The sequence below is a fragment of the Oryctolagus cuniculus genome, chromosome 20, assembly GCF_051225735.1.
Source record: "Oryctolagus cuniculus isolate XC-2025 breed Fujian yellow rabbit chromosome 20, ASM5122573v1, whole genome shotgun sequence".
Classification (NCBI taxonomy): Eukaryota; Metazoa; Chordata; class Mammalia; order Lagomorpha; family Leporidae; genus Oryctolagus; species Oryctolagus cuniculus.
Window position 1 is genome coordinate 51096833 of NC_142886.1, and position 21878 is coordinate 51118710.

At 53.2% G+C, this 21878-nt stretch overlaps 1 protein-coding gene across 11 annotated transcripts in view; it reads right to left on the reverse strand.

Annotated features, from left to right (window-relative positions):
• PPP1R13B (protein phosphatase 1 regulatory subunit 13B) overlaps positions 1-21878 on the reverse strand; it is an 88776-nt gene that overhangs the window by 52474 nt on the left and 14424 nt on the right. Inside the window, exon 1 of one of the 11 annotated variants that reach the window (XM_070065434.2) lies at positions 12764-12887. The exons of the other annotated variants lie outside the window; for them this stretch is intronic. The gene's annotated coding sequence lies outside the window, so the exon portion shown is untranslated. Of the gene's footprint in view, positions 1-12763; positions 12888-21878 lie in introns of those variants that run through there. 11 annotated transcript variants of the gene reach the window in all.

Sequence of the window (21878 nt, forward strand, 5' to 3'; positions counted from 1 at the left end):
TCTAAAATATGAGAACAGAAATAGAATTCATTAACAAAGAATTAGCCAAGAAAGTAAATTAACACAGCACAGTAAAAGAAAAACAAACACTGGAACATATAACCTATTTGAAAAAATAAAAGCAGGCCTTATTTCACAGTCTTATTTACTGGGCACATGCTGTGGCCCAGCGTGCTCAGCCCCTGGTTGAACGCCGGGGACCGAGCTCTGCCTCCACTTCCAGCCCAGCCCCTGCAAACACAAACTCGGAGGCAGCAGGTGATGACCGTGCCTGGCCTGACACCCACATGGAGTTCTCAGCGCCCCGCTTCAGCCTGGCCCAGCCCTGGCACTGAGGGCATTCGGGACAGTGAACCAGCAGATGGAAGGTCTCTCTTTGCTGTTCTTTCACGTAAATAAAAATAAACTTTGAAAAACTGTTGGGAGGGGGCTGGTGTTGTGGTGTACCAGGTTAAGGCCCTGGCATCCCATATGGGCGTCAGTTCGAGTCCCAGCTGCTCTACTTCCCACCCAGCTCCCCGCTGGTGCACCCTGGAAAGCAGCGGAAGATGGTTCCTGTGCTAGGGTCCCTGCCACCCACCTGGGAGACCCAGATGAAGCTCCTGGCTCCTGGCTTTGGCCTGGCCCTGGCTCAGTCATTGTGGCCATTTGGGGAGTCAACCAGCGGATGGAAGGTTTCTTTCTCTCTGCCGTTCCCTAATTCTGCCTTTAACATAAATAAATCTTTAAGAAAAACTGTTTTCATTTTATTTGAAAAGCAGAGCAACACAGAGAAAGGCAGACAGACAGATGGAGACTTCTATCCGCTGGTTCATTCTCCAAATGGTGCTACAGCCAGAGCTGGGCCAGGGGCCTGGAACTCCATCTGGGTCTCCCATGTGGGAGGCAGAGACCCAAGTGCTTGGGTCATCATCTGTTGCTTCCCGGGCTCTGATTAGCAGGAAGCTGGGACTGCAAGCATAACTGGAACTTGAACCTGGGCACTCCAACACAGGAAGTGGGCACCCAACACAGGAAGTGGGCACTCCAAGACAGGAAGTGGGCACCCAACACAGGAAGTGGGCACCCGTCACAGGAAGTGGGCACCCAACACAGGAAGTGGGCACTCCAAGACAGGAAGTGGGCACTCCTACACAGGAAGTGGGCACTCCTACACAGGAAGTGGGCACTCCAACACAGGAAATGGGCATCCAACACAGGAAGTTGGCACCCAAAAGGCATCTTGATTGCTGCACCAAACACCTGCCCTGGCCTTTTTTAAAAAAACCTCACCACAGGCCAGCGCCGTGGCTCAATAGGTTAATCCTCCGCCTAGCGGCGCCAGCACACCAGGTTCTAGTCCCGGTCGGGGCGCCGGATTCTGTCCCGGTTGCCCCTCTTCCAGGCCAGCTCTCTGCTGTGGCCAGGGAGTGCAGTGGAGGATGGCCCAAGTGCTTGGGCCCTGCACCCCATGGGAGACCAGGAGAAGCACCTGGCTCCTGGCTTTGGATTAGCGCGGTGCGCCGGCCGCGGCAGCCATTGGAGAGTGAACCAACGGCAAAGGAAGACCTTTCTCTCTGTCTCTCTCTCTCACTGTCCACTCTGCCTGTCAAAAAAAAAAAAAATTTCACCACATTGATTTAAGATTTTTTAAAGACTTATTTACTTATTTGAAAGGCAGAGCTACAGAGAGAGGCAGAGGCAGAGACAGGAGTGTTCCATTTGCTGGCTCTGCTGCTTTCCCAGACACACCACTGAGGAGCTGGATCGGAAGTGGAGCAGCCAGGACTTGAACCAGCGTCCATATGGGATGCTGGCACCACAGCTGCTTACCCTGCCATATCATAGCACTGGCCCACACCTAGATCTTGGGACATCATATTGGAAGGGATTTTTTTCTTTATACAGATTTACTGATTTTATTGAAAGACAGAATGACAGAGAGCAATACACACACAGATTGATTTTTCTTCTATCCTCTGGTTCATTCCCAAAATGGCCACAACACCCAGGGCTGGACCAGGCCAAAGCCAGGAGCCAGAACTCCGTCCAGGCCTCCCATGTGGGTGGCAGGGACCCAAATACATGGGCCATCATCTGCTGCCTCCCAGGAGGAAGAGGAAGTGGGATGTGACACCAGGCACACTGATTCACGAAGAACACACCCAAGCAACACCTTGTGCCTGGTGTGCACAAGGCCGGTGCCTGGAAGGGAATTTTTAAAAACAATATTCCCGGGCCGGCGCCATAGCTCACTTGGTTAATCCTCCACCTGTGGTACCGGCATCCCATATGGGCGCCGGGTTCTAGTCCTGGTTGTTCCTCTTCCGGTCCAGCTCTCTGCTGTGGCCTGGGAGGGCAGTGGAGGATGGCCCAAGTACTTGGGCCCTGCACCCGTATGGGAGACCAGGAGGAGGCACCTGGCTCCTGGCTTCAGATCGGCGCAGCGCCAGCTGTGGCAGCCATTTGGGATGTGAACCAACGGAGGGAGGACCTTCTCTCTCTGTCTCTCTCTCTCACTGTCTATAACTCTGTCAAATTAAAAAAATTTTTTAATTAAAAATAAAACCAATATTCCCGAAGTCCAATTTAAACCAGAGATTTATTTACTGACAAAGTATTACAAAATACCAGTTTAATCTTTGATCAATCAGAAACAAAAGCTGTGTTTGAAAACTCTCTTCTCCTTTAAAAATCTCTGCTATCGGCCAGCACCGTGGCTCACTTGGCTAATCCTCTGCCTGCGGCGCCAGCACCCTGGGTTCTAGTCCTAGTTGGGGCGCCGGGTTCTGTTCCGGTTGCTCCTCTTCAAGTCCAGCTCTTTGCTGTGGCCCAGGAAGGCAGTGGAGGATGGCCCAAGTGCTTGGGCCCTGCACCCGCATGGGAGACCAGGAGGAGGCACCTGGCTCCTGGCTTTGGATTGGCACAGTGTGCCGGCCGTAGCAGCCATTTGAGGGGTGAACCAACAGACAAGGAAGGCCTTTCTCTTTCTTTCTCTCTCACTAACTCTGCCTGTGGAAAAAAAAATTCTCTGCTGTCAACTAAGTATGATTTTAGTTCATTGCTGATTTTTTTTCCTATAGATCACCTTAAATTCTTACATTCTGAGATTAAATATCATTATATCAATGGTCAGGTTGTATGTAATCAAAACTGCTGAGTTTTTTAAATTAATTACTTTATTTGAAAGGCAGAGTGGGGGCCAGTGCTGTGGCACAGCAGGTTAAAGCCCTAGCCTGTAGCACTGGCATCCCATATGGGTGCCGGTTCGAGACCCGGCTGCTCCACTTCCAATCCAGCTCTCTGCTATGGCCTGGGAAAGCAGAAGAAGATGGCCAAGTGCTTGGGCCCCTGCACCCACATGGGAGACCAGGAAGAAGCCATCTGGCTCCTGGCTCCAGATCGGCGCAGCTTAGGCTGTTGCGGCCATCTGGGGAGTGAACCAACAGAAGGAAGACCTTTGTCTCTGTCTCTCTCTCTCACAGTCTGTAACTCTACCTCTCAAATAAATAAAATCTTAAAAAAAAAAAAAAAAAAAGTGAGGACCCAGGAACTCCAACTGGTCTCTCGTGTGGGTGGCAGGAACCCAAGTACTGGAGCCATCTCCTCCCGCCTCCCAGGTGCAGTAGTGGGAAGCCGGAATAGAAGCACGGAGTAGCCAGAACTCGAACTAGTCACTTCAGCAGGGGACAGCTTAAACTGTTACCACCACAATGTCTGCCCCAATTTCCTTGCCACCAATGTCCCCTCACTCCAGCCAACCGTCCAGGCTACCAGCTCATCACATGAAGCCCCTGCTCACACCGACACCCCGCCTGCCAGCAGCCCTTCCCACGTCTCCTCTGCACGCAATCAGGAAGTGGCTTCTCGATGAGTGCTCTCTAGAGCTCACCTCTGAACCTAACTCCCCTCCTCCCGAGACGTGGATGTCCAGAGTGTTCCACCGAACACACTGAGAGCGCCCCAACCCAGGACAAACCGCAGCTGCTCACTTCAAGTCCCGGACGTCAAGCCCCGAGCACGTTCCCCCTGGCCCCTCTGCCGGCCTGTCTGCGGACAGACCTCCCTCCACCACCTCCTCTCACAGGGAGCCGACTCTTCAGGCATCTCTGCCCACGGACTGCAGCAGCAGCCACACTAACACAGGCCCCGTGCAAAGACAGAAGCCCCTCCCACCCTCAGAACTGAGAACACAGACACGCAAGCTGTGCCGTACACAAGCATCCTCCCTTCAACACACAGTCCTACTCCCCAAGAATTGTTTTCCACAGTCAACAACACTTGCTCACCAGCCACACGCGGGATTCACAGAAACCCGACAGCTTCTGCATACTGAAACCATAATCTGGAACTGCACAGGCGATCCCTGGGTCCGGTTCACACACATCAAGCACTGACACGTACCTGCTTCACCAAACAATGGACTTCATCTTTACTCCTCCTGCACGTGTATCCTACAGTTGTGACGGTGACCACTTTACAATGTGAATCGCCTGTTTTCAAGTCCTAACAATATGCTTTCCCATACAATGCTTCATAAATCAAAATCCCAAGTCAGTTTAAAATCACAAAAACTTCCTCCTCTACTTGACGATTTTCCCTTCACGTGCTCCTACCCCGGCCCCCAGTGACCAGGACAGGCCGTTTCCCTGTGTTCCAGACTTTCTTCCCCGCACCAGGGTTGGTCCTCACTGCCACAGGATGGTCAAACGCTGCCAAAGCCACTGTCCCTGAAGACAGGGCTGTGCACACAGCTGGTGTTCTTTTCAAACGACAGACCCTGTTCAGCTCATTAACACATTCAACAGGACGAGCAGAGGTAGAATGACAGGGCTTCAGTCTGAACATTTATTCTTAAAAGCTGAGAACTCCCCAAAATAACTTAACCATTCTGTTTCATGGTCTAATAGGCTCTGTCTTTCCTAATTTGAGCAAAATTCGTCTTCCTGAATCTCCAGGATTCAAAGCCAATTTCACCCCAATCACGGCAGATTAGGGAACATTCAGTCTGCAGTCCTGACCTGATGCCGCCTCCTTCCCCCAGGCACCACCTGCACCGGACGCTGGAAGGCACGGGCCGCCCCGGCACAGCAGCAAGGTTTCTCCAGCTTAAGAAAACTCAACCACCTCCAACACAAATGTGCTACTGTGCTGGGTCCAGATCCCTGGCTATCTTAATGTCCCTGAAGTCACAACGTATCTCAAGTGACAGCACTTCATAATGCTGAAAATGTCTGTATTTTTTGAAATGCAAAGTAAGAGAGAGAAGGGAAGGAGGGAGGGAGGGAGAGGGAGAGGGAAACACCCACAAGAGTAAGAGGGAGAGAACTGTATCGTCCCTTCCATCTGCTGGTGCATTCTCCGAATGTCCGCAACGGCCAAGACTGAGCGAGGCTGAAGCCGGGAGCCAGGACTGGGTCTGGGTTTCCCACCTGGGTGGCAGGGAAGCAGGTTCCTGAGCCATCACCACTGTGTCCCAGGGTCTGCATCAGCAGGAAGCTGGAATTGGAAGCCAGAGCCGGAATCACATCCAGCACTCTGACCAGGGACGAGGGACGCGGGCATCCGAGCCACCAAGTATCCACGCACCAGTGAATGGTGTGTTACGGCATGCAGTGGGGTGCTATTCACCAACAAATGCAGCAAAGCACTGACGCATGCAAGAAGCCAGACACAAAGACCACACACGAAGCTGTTCCCCTTGTAGGCAAGGACTGCAGCAGCCCACTGGAGAGAGATGAGCAGGTCAGCAGTCTGACTGGGAGGGACGGCAAATAACTACAAAGTTTCTCTCTGGATGATACAAATGTTCCACAATTAGATGGTGGTTATGGTTACATAAGTAAATTTACTGAAGATCACTAAATTGTTCACTTAGAACAGGGGAAATTCATGGTATATAAATTAGAGCTCAATAAAGCTGCTCTTAAAAAGCAGTACCTTTTAAAACTTCCCGAAAAGCAAATAAAACACGTTACAAAGAGACAAAGTCTGGGACAGGGCAACCCGAGGTTCATGCTTGGCCCTGCTGCTGATCCTGCTGCCGCCACTGGGGAAGCTGCTTCCTTAGCACCTGTGGGTCTTGGCCCCCAGAAGGAGCTCAGCAGATAATTTGAATGAGGCTCCTTTTAGGTCAGTGGCTCTCAGAATAAAGATTTCTTTACATGGAGAGAGGGAAAGAGAGCAAGGTTTTCCATCTGCTGGTTCACTCCTCAAATGCTTGCAAAAGCCAGGGCTGGGCCAGGAGCCTGGAACTCCATCTGAGTCTCCCATGTGGGAGGCGGGGGGCCTAGTACTCTTCCAGGTGCATTGGAGGGATCTGGATTGGAAGCAGAGCAGCTGGGCCTTGAACTGGCGCTCACGTGGGATGCCACCATTGCAGGCCGCGGCACAACCTGCTGTGCCACGATACCTGGCCCTGACCCACTCAGGTAAAGCGTTAGCTCCCCCCATTCACTTTTACCACTGACTTCTTTCCAGGGGAAAGGGAACTCCAGAACAACAGAAATAAGCAAACGATGCTAAAAGCCGCATCAAACTTAGTGACTCTCAACCACACCCTTGGCAGGCACTGTGTACGGGGCTCAGGAAAGCACAACGTGGCCGGCGTGGAGGGACGGCAGAGAGATCCTCTTAGCTTTCTGCTGGGCCACAGCGCCAAGATGAAAACAGATGGGACTGGCACTGTGGCGCAGCAGGTAAAGCAACTGCCTGAGTTGCCAGCATCCCATATTGAGCACACGTTCAAGTCCCGGCTGCTCCACTTCTGATCCGGCTCCCTGCTAATGAGCCCCCAGGCTCATTAGCCCAGAAGATGGCCCAAGTGCTTGGGCCCTTGCACCCACGTGGTAGACCTAGATGGAGTTTCAGGCTATTGACTCCAGCCTGGCTCAGCCTTGGCCATTTGTGGCTATCTGGGGAGTAAAACAATGGATAGAAGATCGATCAACTGATCTCTAACTCTGCCTTTCAAATAAAAAAAAAAAATCTTAAAAAAAAAAAAATCCAAAAGATGAACACAGACACTAAGCATCTCTGGCCATAACCTGGTATAACTCTGTTCACCAACTGCAGTCTCAGAAAGGGCAAGTGGGCGTTCACCCTGCAGTTAAACCCAGGGCCCCTCACTGGGTGCCTGGGCTTAAGCTCCAGCTCCTGCTCCTGCTCCAGCTTCCTGCCAGTGCAGACCCTGGGAGACAGCAGTGACAGCTCAAGAGCTCTGGTTCCCAGCCCCTAAGCGCGAGATCTGATTCTGTTCTCAGATTCCGGCTAAGGCCTGGCTCAGGCCCAGCCAGCGCAAGCAAGCACCTGGGGAATGAACCACTAGTTGGAAATTCTCCCTCCCCTCAAATAAATAAAATCCCAGAAATGCTGCTAAGGAAGCCAGTCTGAGTGACCTAGACTCTCGGAAGCGCCACGCCCCTTTCCTGAGCAGCCTCTCACAGCCTGAAAAGCAGAGGCAGAGGAGGAGGAGCTGGCCCACCGCCTCTCACACCCCACACTGCACCTCCGTGACCCACTTCCAGGGGTACCGCGCACACAGGAGGTCTGTGGGGACCTCACCGCCTGCGCCTGCCCTTCTGATGCATGGCTCCCTGCAGAACGTCCTCGGGCTTCCCCCTCGCTGAGGAAGGGTCCAGTGCAGGACACACTCACTGGCTGCTCGGGCTGACCTCCTACTGCACTCTGCCCTCCCTGCCCCAGACACACTGGCTGCCCACCCTGCCTCCAGCACAGTAAGTGACTCCAGCCTCAGGCCTGGGCCCCGGCTCCACTCAGCTACCGCTAAACCCTCCTCCCAGGCCACTGTTCCGACAGCACCTGGTCTGGGGGGCATTCCTGCCCATCAACCAGAAACAGCTCCGTGCTCCCACTGGCTGGCCCTCAATACGCCCAGCACTGTCCACGCCTGACTCGTGTTCCACGTTTACTTGTCTGCATGACTAGAACAGCTGACGGAGCCTGCCTGCTGCAGAACAGGCACTCCACAAACCCTCCCAGCACAGTGAGGTCTCCACACCACAGAGTCTCCAACACGAAGGGGTAGTGCTTACAATGCTACCGTCTTCAGGGTCTCCACCCTCCAGCACGGGTGCACACCCAGACAGCAGTGTGAACACCAGTGCTCCACCCTCCAGCACGGGTGCACACCCAGACAGCAGTGTGAACACCAGTGCTCCACCCTCCAGCACCGGGTGCACACCCAGACAGCAGTGTGAACACCAGGAGCCCTTGGACCTACGGTGGATGTCCTACACTAAACAACTCCTCCTTCCACAAGGTGGCACTGCAAGGCAATGGGGTGAAAAAAGAATTAACTACAGAAAAATGTGGGTATAATTTAGTAAGATCATTTTAAGTTAAATTTACATAATCAGGATCATTATTTGAAAAAGAAACAGAACTGCACTTAGGAGACTGACTCTTAGTTAAAAGAGCAGAAGACTGTAGTATACTTTTACCCTGTTACGGGACACATGCATTTAGGAATTCTAGAAGCATCTCCTCTAAACAGCCATTAAATTAGACCCTCGTAACCCCATCAATCGTTTTGTTCAAGCCACAGTTTTAATCATTTAAAATATAAATGCATATAAAAGTATATATTCTGGCACTAAGTCCTATCCCGAGACGTCCACCTGGTCCATCTGTCAGGCATATTCTCTTTGTTGATCTCCGCTACCTTGCTCATCACCACGAAAGACAAAAATAGGAGCCAGCATCATGCTGCAGCAGGTTAGGCCACCACCTGTGACATCGGCATCCCACAGTAACTTCTACCACGTAAAATCTCCCTGCCACGAACATGAACTGGTGCAACCTGGTGACATGCCGCTCTGGGAATACAGAAGAGGCCTTTGGCCTCCCCACTCTCCCTGGCTCCTTGAGCATCTGAAAGCACTGCTCTCTGAGACAATCTCCCTAAACCTCACAGAAAGGCAAACCTGGTGAATTTTCCCTAACACTCAGCTGTGCCGTGACCACAGGCCGTGGAAGTGACACGGCTGACAACACTAAAGACCGCGCTGGAACAGGACAAAGGCAGCAGTCCTGCTGCCACTGCTCCCCGGCAGGCAGATGCTGTGGGAGGACACACACTGCAGAGGACAACCGAGTGGGCACTGCAGGATGAGGCTTCTTACTGGAACAGGACAGAACCGTCTTGAGAGCAGAGGACAAGCCACAGCACCCCATGTGGAACAGGATGTGCAGAGCACGTGTTTGCCACAGGGCCTGTATCCTAAACACACACGAAACTCACACGATCCAACTTAATAGGAAAATTACCTGGACATCTCACCAGAAATGACACACGAAGGCAGGCGAGCACGCGCAATCTGACGTCACAGATCACTGGGGAACTGCAGAGCAAAACTGAGGCGCTGGCATCGGGGGCAGCAGGTCAAGCCAACGCCTGCAACACTGGCATCTCACACTGGAGCCAAACACTCCCAGGGAGGCCACCATCCCACCCCCGGAGGCAGCTGGTCGTGGCTCAAGTGGTTGGGCCCCTGTCACCCACATGGGAGACTTGAGAGATGCTGACTCGTCCCAGCCGGCTCAGTGCCAGCTGTGACGGGACCACTTCCCCATCTCCCTCTCCCCATCTCTCAGATAAATAAAACTTTAATGAAACAATGAGATGCCACTGCACACCAATTAGGCCAAAATCCAAAACACCAACTCCATCAAGTGCTGAGAGTGGTGAAGCAGCGGGAACTCGCGGGTGGGGCAGTTTGGTAGCTTCTCACACAATGAAGCATACTTTAGCCACATGACCCAAACTGGACTCCATCGCATTCTCTCCAAGGAGCCAAAAACTCCCATCCGCACAGAAACACACACGATGTTTACTCATGTGCAACCCAGATGCAACTCAGAAGGGACCCAGATGGCCTTCCGTGGCGTGTTCAGATCACTCAGCAATGAAAAGAAATGAGCCCTCAAAGCCAAAAACAAACAAACAACGACAACAACAACAAACCAAACCCTGGAGGAAGCTTAATTGCATATTGACAAGTGACGTACACCAGCCTGCAAAGGCTCCAACTACAGCAGGCTCTGCAAAGAGTGATACAGCGCAGGCAGCTGCAGGCAGCTGCCAGGATCAGCAGGAGGCGCACAGGGCGGCGAGCTCATGTGTGTGAATCCGTCGTGATGGGCACACGTCCTACACCTGCTGAATCCCAGGGGGCACGTGCAGCACAAGCAGTAACCCTGGTGCAGACAACGGACTTCAGTCAGCAGCATTCTATGCACGCACAAGCGGTGACACGCGCCGACAGGGCAGGGGTCTGCCACTCCGAGAGGCGCTGCTGGAAAACACCGAATGGACTCTACCTTCTGACCGTTCTTCTGTGGATCTGCAGCTGTTTGAAAGTCCATTAAAATGAAACAAAGAGCCCAGCAGACAGGGGAGGGAGCTGTCCTCACACGTCGACTACAGGGACACGTGTGTGGGTACAGCCGTGTCAGAACTCGGTCATCCTGTGAAAAGTGTTTCCTCGTGTGGGTTATGGCCAAGAAAGTTTGAAAGACACTACTCGGAGGTGTCCTGGACAACCAGGACTTCGTAGACTATCGGGGGCCACTGCCCGGGGGAGACACTGCTGCTGCTCACGGGCACTGGCTGCACACTGGGACTCGCTCAGAGCTGCATCACCTCAGAGGCAGGGCAAAGCACTCATCTAAGGCACTGAGCTAACAGACCCCAGCCAGGACTTTGACTCCAAAAGCTTAGGCTCTGAACCACTACTCTAACGCACTTCTAAATAAAAAAGGAGGCCAAAGTTTTAAATACTTCCCTGCTTATAATGTATTCCCCTATTATATAACGTCTCCTTTTTTTAAAATTTTTTAATTTTTATTTTTGACAGGCAGAGTGGACAGTGAGAGAGAGAGAGAGACGGAGAGAAAGGTCTTCCTTTTTTGCCGTTGGTTCACCCTCCAATGGCCGCCGCGGCTGGCGCATCGCGCTAATCCGAAGCCAGGAGCCAGGTGCTTCTCCTGGTCTCCCATGGGGTGCAGGGCCCAAGCACTTGGGCCACCCTCCACTGCACTCCCGGGCCACAGCAGAGAGCTGGTCTGGAAGAGGGGCAACCAGGACAAAATCTGGCGCCCCGACCGGGACTAGAACCTGGTATGCCAGCACCGCAGGCAGAGGATTAACCTACTGAGCCTTGGTGCCAGCCTACTGTAAAGATTATTTAAATAAAACTACATAAATTATTTAATTCCTTTTTCATGGCCTTTTCAAAACTTTAAGTATGCCAACAACTCTCAGAGTAGACTTGTTTTCATACACTGCTTTGCAAAATTCAAGAAAATATATTCCTGCATTGGATATATTTTTTAAGAAATATTTTTCAGGGGCCAGTGCTGTGGCACAGCAGGTTAAAGCACCAGCCTACATCACCAGCATCCCATATGGGTGCCAGTTCGAGTCCTGGCTGCTCCACTCCCAATCCAGCTCCCTGTTAATGTGCCTAAGAAAACAGCGGAGGATGGCCCAAGTTCTTGGGCCCCTGCACCCACATGGGAGACCCAGAAGAAGCTCCTGGCTCTGGATGGGCTCAGCTCTGGCCTTTGTGGCCATTTGGGGAGTGAACCAGCAGATGGAAGACCCCTCTCTCTGTAACTCTTTCAAGATAAATAAATCTTCAAATAAGAAATATTTTTTCAGGGCCAGCAGTGGCGTAGTGGGTGTATGGGTGCCGGTTTGAGTCTCAGCTGCTCCACTTCTGATCCAGCTCCCTGCTAACACCCCTGGGAAAGCAGAAGATGGCCCAAGTGCTTGGGCCCCTCTATCCACATGGGAGACCAGGAAGAAGCTCTTGGCTTTGGATGGGGCCAGCCCTGCTATAGCACCATCTGGGGAATGAACCAGCAGATGGAAGATACTGCTCCCTCTCTAACTCTTCCTTTCAAATAAAATAAAATAGATCTTTTAAAAATAATATTTTTTCCACTTTAATTTGTTTGAGAACTTAAAACATGTCTACACAAAAACTGTACATAAATGTTCATAGCAGTATTATTTACAAAGCAAAAAAATGTAAACAACCCAAGCTGATAAATGGCTAAACCAGAAGTGGTCGCCCTGCACCAGGGAACACTACTGGGCCCCAAAGGGGACAAGGTCAACTCTGCAACACGGCTGAGCCTCGGGATCATCGCGCCAAGTGAGAAGAGCTGCATGCTGGGGTTCAAGTCGCATGATCACTTCCACGACACTTCCAGAGTGGGCAAACCCGGGAGACACCAAGCAGGCCTGCGGCCGCCAGGGCGGGAGGACGGGGGTGAGTGCAGGGTGTAGGCGGGGTGCTCATACCACTGCGAATCAAACACTGCGCTAGGAAACGTCACACGGACAACCCCTACTTTCTCACGTCTTCAAATACAAAAAATTTAGAACGATTCCTTTTGCCAGCAGGAAATGAGGTATAAAATGTAATTCGTGAAACGGTGTCCCTGAAGAACACCCTTATGTGATCACATGCATAGACATTCAACAGTAACTACCCATCCCGTAAGTACGACTGACAGAGGAAAAGCAAATCCAACAGCATCCTTTTTTTTAAACAATGCCTCTGTTCATCTTGATCAGATTTGGGCCAGCTCTTGAAAACCAGGATGCTGCGTTGATCTTGTTCATGAGAACAGAACTCTGAGGTTCTATTTTCAGAATGCTCCTCATCTGCAGAAATGCAGACAAAAGTGTGGAAAAGAAACGGTCCCAGTCCCTGGAGATTATCTATGCCATTTACAAAGAGAAAATACTTACCTAGATGTCCTCAGGCCTGTGGCATCTAAACCGAGGCACTGATGACAGGAACCCTGATAAGACTCCCGTGAGACAAGACAGACCACTGTGGTGCAGCAGAGGACATGGCCGATCAAGTTTCACCTAATTAGGTGAGTTCCAAGGAAGAAAAAGCTCAGTGTTAGCACTGCTGGGTGACTCCTGTAACCAGGACCTCGAGATCCCCATCAGAAGGAAGTGGGTTAAGCCACGGCTTGCGAAAGCGGCACCCCACGCCTGAGCACCGGCTAAAGTCTGGCTCCTCAGCTTCCAATTCAGCCCCCTGTTAATGCACCTGCGAACGGAGCAGAGCTGGTCCAAGTAGCTGGACGCCCACTGCCCACATGGGAGACCCAGAGTTCCAGGCTCCTGGCTTCGGCCTGGCCCAGTTCCTGCTGATGTGGCAGCAGATGTAAGATTTTTTTCAAAAACAGGCAGAGTTAGAGAGAGACAGAGAGAAAGGTCTTCCTTTTTCCATTGGTTCACCCCCAAATGGCCCCTATGGCCGGCGCATTGCGGCTGGCGTGCTGTGCCGATCCAAAGCCAGGAGCCAGGTGCTTCTCCTGGTCTCCCATGGGGTGCAGGGCCCAAGCACCTGGGCCATCCTCCACTGCACTCCCGGGCCACAGCAGAGAGCTGGCCTGGAAGAGGGGCAACCGGGACAGAATCCGGCGCCCCGACCGGGACTAGAACCAGTTGGAGCACAACACGCCGGAGCTCCCAGTTCCCCTCACTCCCGCGTGCTGCCAGCCGAGACGCGCGCAGGTGCTTACACTCAGGACGAAACTTACAACACGATCCTGAGGACCAAAAGCTCATGCAGCGTAGCCTCCACAAACAGCATTGTTTCAGCATTTACTGAGAAGCACAGCACTGCCCACAGATCAGACAGTCCACAGCCACGGCACAAAAAAGCACCGGAAACACAGACCGAACCCTGGAGTGTCTGATTCCAAAGCTTACGTTACTACTCAAGTGGCTCCAGAACAGACAGTGCTGATTCTCCAACACTTAGAAAACCCAACCATTCAGGCTGCTCGCCCTGCTGAAAACTCTGGGAATAATCTTTACCCCAAAGCTGGAAAACAGCAACATAGTATCAAGCTATTTTTAATAAAGAGCTCACTGCTTGCTTATACTTGCACCTTTGAAAAGCAAAATATTCTGAGTATGAATATGAGAGGAAATTAGTAGACATTCATTAAAAGATGGATACACTCGCAGCTGAGTGCCCGTTGCAGAAGGAAACGCAGTGAAACGCCAAGTGCCTTCCCACTCTGGAATTCACTCCGCTGGGAACCTGGCCTGGGTCCACTCACAGCACCAGAGCCCTGTGCGACACCGGGAGGCCGTCCGCATTCCCGTACTATGACATTCGTATTACGGGGAGTGACGGACATCCTGAACGTCGACGTTGGCAGGGAGCTCGGCACACTCAGGAAGGGAGGGGAACATTTTCAGTGCCCTCAATGGCCATCTGCCAAACGGACTCAGCCCTTCATGGGGTGTGGGCTCCCGGGGACCTCTCTCATCTTACACACATGCCCCCCACGCTGCTGGATTGGGAGAGACACTTGACATTGAGAACTTCCTCATGGGGCTGGGGCTGGGGCTGCGGCGTAGTGGGTAAAGCTGCCGCCTGCAGTGCCAGCATCCCATATGGGCGTCGGTTCAAGTCTCTGCTTCTGATCCAGCTCTCTGCTGTGGCCTGGGAAAGCAGCAGAAGATGGTCCAAGTCCTTGGGCCCCTGCACCCACGTGGGAGACCCGGAAGAGGCTCCTGGCTCCTGACTTTAGATCAGCACAGCTCCAGCCATTGAGGCCATCTGGGGAGTGAACCAGTGGATGGAAGACCTCTCTCTGTGTAACTCTTTCAAGTAAATGAAATAAATCTTGGGCGATAGAGAGAGGGAGAGAGAGAGAGAGATGCTCCCCACAAGGATCTGTGTTGAGGGCCCGCCGCCCGCCAGCCTCTGAGTGCTCAGCACAAGGCTCCCGTCTTGGAGTTTTCATTAGAGATGGGATAAAGAGACAAAACAAAAGTGTAAAACAGACACCACAGTGGGTGGCGGTACACACTGTGGAGAAAAAGGGCAAAGGCGCCCGGAAGGCGGTAACTTCTGCTGCAGTAAGGAGTCAAGCCGCCCCTCTGCCTGCCTGGTCACCCCCCCTCCCCACCGCCTGCCTGCTGGCTGCTCAGCCCTGCCACCCTGGTGACAACCCACCATCCAGATGGCACCTCAACACAAGACAAGACACCGAATGAGTCTGGCTGGTGCTGTGGCATGGCGGGTTAGGCCACCACCTACAAGCCAACACCCCAGATGGGTGCCGGTTCAGGTCCCTGCTGGTGCACCTGGGTGGACAGTGGAGGACGGCCCAGGTGCCTGCACCCCTGCACCCACATGGGAGATCCAGAGGAAGCTCCTGGCTCCTGGCTTCAACCTGGCCCAGCCCCAGCCATTGCGGCTCTGGGGGAGTGGACCAGCAGATAGAAGATTTCTCTCTCCCCCCTCTCTGTAGCTCTGCCTCAGAAATAAAAATGACCAAAAAAGAAAGAAACAAAGCACCTCACTGGAGGAGGTCAAAGCGTGAGCCTGGGCCACAGCCAGAGGGAAGAGCATCGGACAGGAAGCGGCAGGAACGTCGGCAAGACCAAGCGTACCCAGCCCAGCTTGGCCGGTGCTGAGGATCAGGGGGGAGAGTCAGAAACGGGGGCTGGCACTGGCACAGCAGGTTAAGCCGCCACCTACAACACTGGCAACTCTTATGAGCACGGGTTCAAGTCCCAGCTGCTCCTCTTCTGATCCAGCTCCCTGCTAATGTGTTGAAAAAGCAGCGGAGGATGTCCTGAGTACTCGGGCTCCAGCAATTCACATGGGAGACCTGCATGGAGTTCCTGGCTTTGGTCCGGCCCAGCACCAGCCATTGATGCCGTTTGGAGAGTGAACCAGCAGATGGAGGATCTCACACTCTCACATTGTCCCTTAACTCTGCCTTTCAAATACATAGATCTTTATAAAAAAAAGAGTAAGAAGTGAGAGCTAAGCTTCTGATTAGGCTTTTTCTTGAAGGCAGACTGGAAGCACCTGGAGGATTTTGAGCTAAGAAGCGTCATACCTGGGGCTGGCCCCATGGTGCAGGGGGTTAAGCCACTGCTGCCAACACTGGCATCCCATATCAGAGTGCAGTTTCCAGTCCCAGCTGCTCCAACTTCCAATCCAGCTCCCTGCTCCCACACCTGGGAAGGCAGCCGCTGATGGCCCAAGTCCTTGGGCCCCTGCATTCAGGTGGGAGACCCAGATGGAGCTCCTGGCTCGGCCTGGTTGTTGAGGCCCCTGCAGACCCACTCACTCGCTCCTCCTACTTTTCAAATAAATAAATAAATAAATATTTTCTAAAAACTGGTGTATTTGTAGTTGGCACTGTGACGTAGTGGGCTAAGCCTGCGCCTGTGGCGCCCCATATGGACACTGGTTCTCTCTCCAATGGCCTGGGAAAGCAGAGGAAGATGTCCCAAGTCCTTGGACCCCTGTGCCCACATGGGAGACCTGGAAGAAGCTCCTGGCTCCTGACTTCGGATCTGCCCAGCTCTGGCCGTTGCGGCCACTTGGGGAGTGAACCAGTGGATGGAAGACCTCTCTCCCTCTCTGCCTCTGCCTCTGCCTCTCTGTAACTCTGCCTCTCAAACAAATAAATTAACCTTTAAGGCAGGCGCCACGGCTCACTAGGCTAATCCTCCACCTGCGGCGCTGGCACACCAGGTTTTAGTCCCGGTCGGGGCGCTGGATTCTGTCCTGGTTGCTCCTCTTCCTGTCCAGCTTTCTGCTGTGGCCTGGGAGGGCAGTGGAGGATGGCCCAAGTGCTTGGGCCCTGCACCCCATGGGAGACCAGGAGAAGCACCTGGCTCCTGCCTTCGGATCAGCGCGGTGCGCGGGCCGCAGTGCGCCAGCAGCAGCGGCCATTGGAGAGTGAACCAATGGTAAAGGAAGACCTTTCTCTCTGTCCCTATCCACTCTGCCTGTGAAAAAAATAAAATAAATCTTTAAAAAGCACAAAAATGGTGTATTTTGCCCCAAGAATTTACAGGTTCACTACGGCTGCTTTGCTGAGAACAGGCGGAGGGAGCAGGCACAGAAACAAGCATGTGCGAGAGAGTGCGCACCCTGGAGGCGGCGCAGAGCAGAAGCAGCGTGTCCCGCGAGGGCAGCTGACAAGGGGGCGGGCAGAGTGGCTGCAGAGGCCGCCACACCCGCTGCGAGGGGCCCCAGAGCTGTCCCCATTCCTGCCCATCCCAAGACCCAGTCGTTTCTCTCGCCCTCCAGTGTCCTCCAATAAGCCTCCTTTTTTTAAGTGGCTGGAAAACAAGAGTTGGTTTCAGTCACTTGCAACTGAAAGGAACCTTAGCCACGACGACCATTCAGAGACCCAAGGGCCAGCCATGGCTCGGCACTCACTCCAGGCAGCCGGTTCTCGCAGTAGAGTACAGACGGAACCCAAGTCCGGCTCCTCGGCCTGCACTTGTTGCATGAAACCACAGAGATTCCAGGCCTTGACCAGTCCTCTGCAGAGAGCTCAGAGCAAGGGGGAGGGGCTGGCAGGAATACTGGCTTCGGTCCAGTGCCTTGAGGCGGCAGGTGTGAGGAGCAGGGACTGTCCTGCTGTGGGGAAGGCCCCTCCCTTCCCACCGCCTGGCCAGGGCGACATCTCGGTGCCTCTGTTCAGGGCAGGGAAGTCCCAGCTCTGCCAGGTCAAGAGCTCTGGCTGCCGCTTTGCACAGAGGAGAGAAAACAGGGCCGAGCACGGCCGACCACTGCTCCCACCTCACCGTCTTTCCGCACTGACACCAAGTATCCCCTCTGGCCTCAGTCGGTCAGTGTGTTATTACTGGCTCGGCACTCAGGATGCCCTTACAAGAATCCACATTTTGACACAAAAATAAGGCGTTTTGTCCTCTAAGATAGTATTCATACTAGTCCTACTAAGAGAAAGGCATACGTTCCCAACTACAATGACAGGTGCTTCAGTGTTTTCTAAGTCACTAAAGTTGTTCTGTTAAGATAAAACACGTCTCGGGCCGGCGCCGCGGCTCACTAGGCTAATCCTCCGCCTAGCGGCGCCGGCACACCGGGTTCTAGTCCCGGTCGGGGCGCCGGATTCTGTCCCGGTTGCCCCTCTTCCAGGCCAGCCCTCTGCTGTGGCCCGGGAGTGCAGTGGAGGATGGCCCAAGTGCTTGGGCCCTGCACCCCATGGGAGACCAGGAAAAGCACCTGGCTCCTGGCTCCTGCCATCGGATCAGCGCGGTGCGCCGGCCGCAGCGCGCCGGCCGCGGCGGCCATTGGAGGGTGAACCAACGGCAAAGGAAGACCTTTCTCTCTCTCTCTCTCACTGTCCACTCTGCCTGTCAAAAAAAAAAAAAAAAAAAAAAAAAAAAGATAAAACACGTCTCAGGGGTAGGCACTGTGGTGCAGCGAGATCAAGCTACCGCTTGGGGCCCTGCAGCGCCCAGGACCGAGTCCCACCTCCACTTTCCAGCCAGCTTCCTGCTAATGTGCCTGAGAGGCAACAGCTGATGGTTCAAGTACTTCAGTTCCTGCTACCGACGTGGGAGGCCCACAAAGAGTTCTTAGCTCCTGCTTCGGCCTGGCCCAGTCCTGGCCACTCAAGTCCCAGCTACTCTGCTTCCAATCTGGCACCTGCTAATGCACCCCGGAAAACAGAGGAGGACGGCCCAATAGTTGGGCCCCTGCCACCCATGTGGGAGACCAGGATGGAGTTCCTGGCTCCTGGCTTTGTCCCGGCCCAGACCTGCTGTTGCAGCAAATGGGAATTAACCAGCAGATCCTGTCCTTCTGCCTATCAAATCAATCCATCTTAAAAGAAAAGAAAAGAAAAGAAAAGAAAAGAAAAGAAAAGAAAAGAAAAGAAAAGAAAAGAAAAGAAAAGAAAAGAAAAGAAAAGAAAAGAAAAGAAAAGAAAAGAAAAGAAAAGAAAAGAAAAGAAAAGAAAAGAAAAGAAAAGAAAAGAAAAGAAAAGAAAAGAAAAGAAAAGAAAAGAAAAGAAAAGAAGGAAGGAAGGAAGGAAGAAAGAAAGAAAGAAAGAAAGAAAGAAAGAAAGAAAGAAAGAAAGAAAGAAAGAAAGAAGAGAGTGCACAACCCAGCAGGTGTCCTCACCTGCAGGGTCCAGCAGAGCAGGAACAGCACCAGCCCTGCACCCGCGTGAGACCAAGCAGCTCTGGCTCCTGGCTTCGGATCGGCACAGCTCCAGTCGCTGTGGCCATCTGGGGAGGAACCAGTGGCTGGAAGACCTCTCTCTCTGCCTCTCGAATAAATAAATCTTTTTTTTTTTAAGTATCTTCACTTTTTTAAGATTTATTTATTCGAAAGACAGAGAACAAGATCTTCCATCTGCTGCTTTACCCTCCCAAAGGCCCACAAAGCTGGGCCTGGGCCAAGCTGAAGGCAGGAGCCAGGCCTCCACACAGGTCTCCCACAAGGGTGGGCCTGGGCCAAGCTGAAGGCAGGAGCCCAGGACTCCACACAGGTGTCCCACAAGGGTGGCAGGGCCCCAGCTACTGCTCCTTCCCGGACCCGTTAGCAAGGAGGGGATCAGCAGAGGAGTGGCCGCAACGTGAACTGGCGCTCTGGTACAGAATGCTGGAGTCCCAAACGGCATCTAACCACTGCGCCACAGGTCAGCCACAGCGTTGCAAGTGATAAATTAACACCCTGCTTTTTAAGAGTCAGGGAAAATAACGAAGTCCCCTAACGACCTGAACTGCAAATGGCTGGTATATTCCTTTCAAACCTCTCCACAGTAGGATTCCCCTGCAATGAGGTCACATTAAACAGAACGGTGGTTTTCCAGCTAACATAACAATGTGTTTGGGCATCTTCCCACAAGAAAACATACAATTCTGCTTCATTTTTCAGGCTATGTATCATTTTTCTCTAGAAGCACACCATAACTCTTTAGAGACAGGCATCACTGTTGTCCCTGTATGGATGAGGACGTGAGTTCTGAAAAGTCCGGCAGTGTGACTGAGACAAGCCTGGAGCCAGGGCTACCCGATTCTGAGGTTTGCTTCGGCAAACACTCCCGCCTGGCAACCTGCCTCTGCCTGCAGCCCTGGGACAGCAAGGCCGTGTCTTAGGTCCCCAGTGCCTGTCGTCGTGTGGACACACAGTCGAAGCTGACACAGACGTGTGTATGCCTCCCGTTTTTGTATTACATTTGTCCCTGCTGAGCCAATCCTGGCTTTCACAGTCCCAGCACCTAGTCGGGACACACACACAGCGCCTCAAAGTGCTGGCCCAGCACAGGACTGCCCCCCACGCAGCCAGGCCACGTCCTGTCTCAGGATGCCTGTGTAGCTCGTGGAATCACCTGCTTCCCCGGGAGCTACCCAGACAAGGGCTTCCCGGCGGGGAGCAGGGTGCCGCAGCCGCCCCGGGGTCCCCTCCCTCTGCAGTACCAACAGCAGGAACGACGGTTTCATGACAAGCTAGTGAAGCTTCAAACCACAAGAAAGACATTGAACATTTCACACCAAAACGAGGAGGCACCTCAGTTTAGATGGCGGCGGCAGCACCTGGGGTGGGAGAACATGGAGACAGGAGGCGCCGCAGGGATCCGAGTGTCTGAGCCCTCCAAAGACTGCAAACCCCAGCTTACACATTCGTCCTGCCTGGCCGCACAGGGTGCGGGATTTGGTTCCAGGGATTTCTAGCACCAGATTTCTCCATATATTAGCCAACACCAACACCTCACCAACTACTAGAAACTGGGCTTACTTTTTTTCTACCTCACCATCCACCCTCTCTGGTTTTTTCTTTTAGTATTTATTTATTCCGGGGGGGGGGGGGGCAGAGACAGACGGCACTGCTCAGATGCCCACAACGACTGGTTTTTTCTTTTAATATTTATTTATTCCGGGGGGGGGGGGGGGCAGAGACAGACGGCACTGCTCAGATGCCCACAACGACCAGGCTGAAGCAGGGAGCTGGGAACCCAGTCCTGGTCTCCCACGTGGGCGGCAGGGACCACTATCCGAGCCGTCACCTGCCACTTCCCAGGGTGCACAGTGGCAGGAAGCCAGCACTGAAGTGGAGCCACGACTCAAACCCAGGCCCTTGGTCATGGGTGCTGGTGTCCCAACCAGAGCGTTAACCGCTAGGCCCAACATGCAGGAGCACGTTCTTCCAATGTAACATTACCACAGGCTTCAGATTAAGAGACTTTCAGGAACAATTAGTTGTCACACTTGAAAAAAAAAAAAAGCTGGCAAAACACAGACATTCCTTTCTTCATTCAGTTTAGTCGCGGGACTTGGCTATTTTGACTTTACCACAAAAGCGCGGGCAGTGGCCACGGCTGGCTCACAGACGCCCTGTTCTCCCTTCCTGGTGCCGCACAGAAGCCTCGCTGCCTGATCACCAGCAACCCTGGAAACCCACCAGAAGCCAGCGAGACCACAGGCCCTCCCTCCGTGCTCAACCCTGCAAATCACCACCACCGTGGCTGACCTGGGCTCCTGGGCGGGTTTCGTAGTTGTCCTGCGGCAGGACAAGAGGCCAGCCCCGGAGTGCGAAGCAAGCCGCTGCCGTGCAGCTGGCGTGAACAGGCACACTCACACCTTCACTCTTGCCCTCACCCAGGACCTCAGAGCCCAGCCTGGCCCTGGACCAGGCTCTGGGCCCACTGTCCACCCTCCCTGACCCTGCAGCATAGACAGAAGAGACAAGAGAAAACCACAGCGCAGACCTGCAGTGTCCCACAGAAGGGCCAGGGTCAGACAGACTCCTCACAGTGAGCGAGCACTGCGGCAGCTGGGGAGGGAGAGCGGCCAGAGGGCAGACTGGACAGCAGGGCTGGCTGCCCATCAACAGCACAGGCCAGCAGCCCTGCCCAAAGCACCCGGCAGGCCCTTCCACTTGACCCTACGCAACCGTGATTTGGCTGCTTCACTCTACGAGATGAGGAGCTACGAGATACTAAACGGTAAAAATTGTTTAAAAGATTTATTTATTTATTTGAGAGGCAGAGTCACAGAGAGAAGGAGAGACAGAGAGAGAGGTCTTCCATCCGCAGGTTCACTC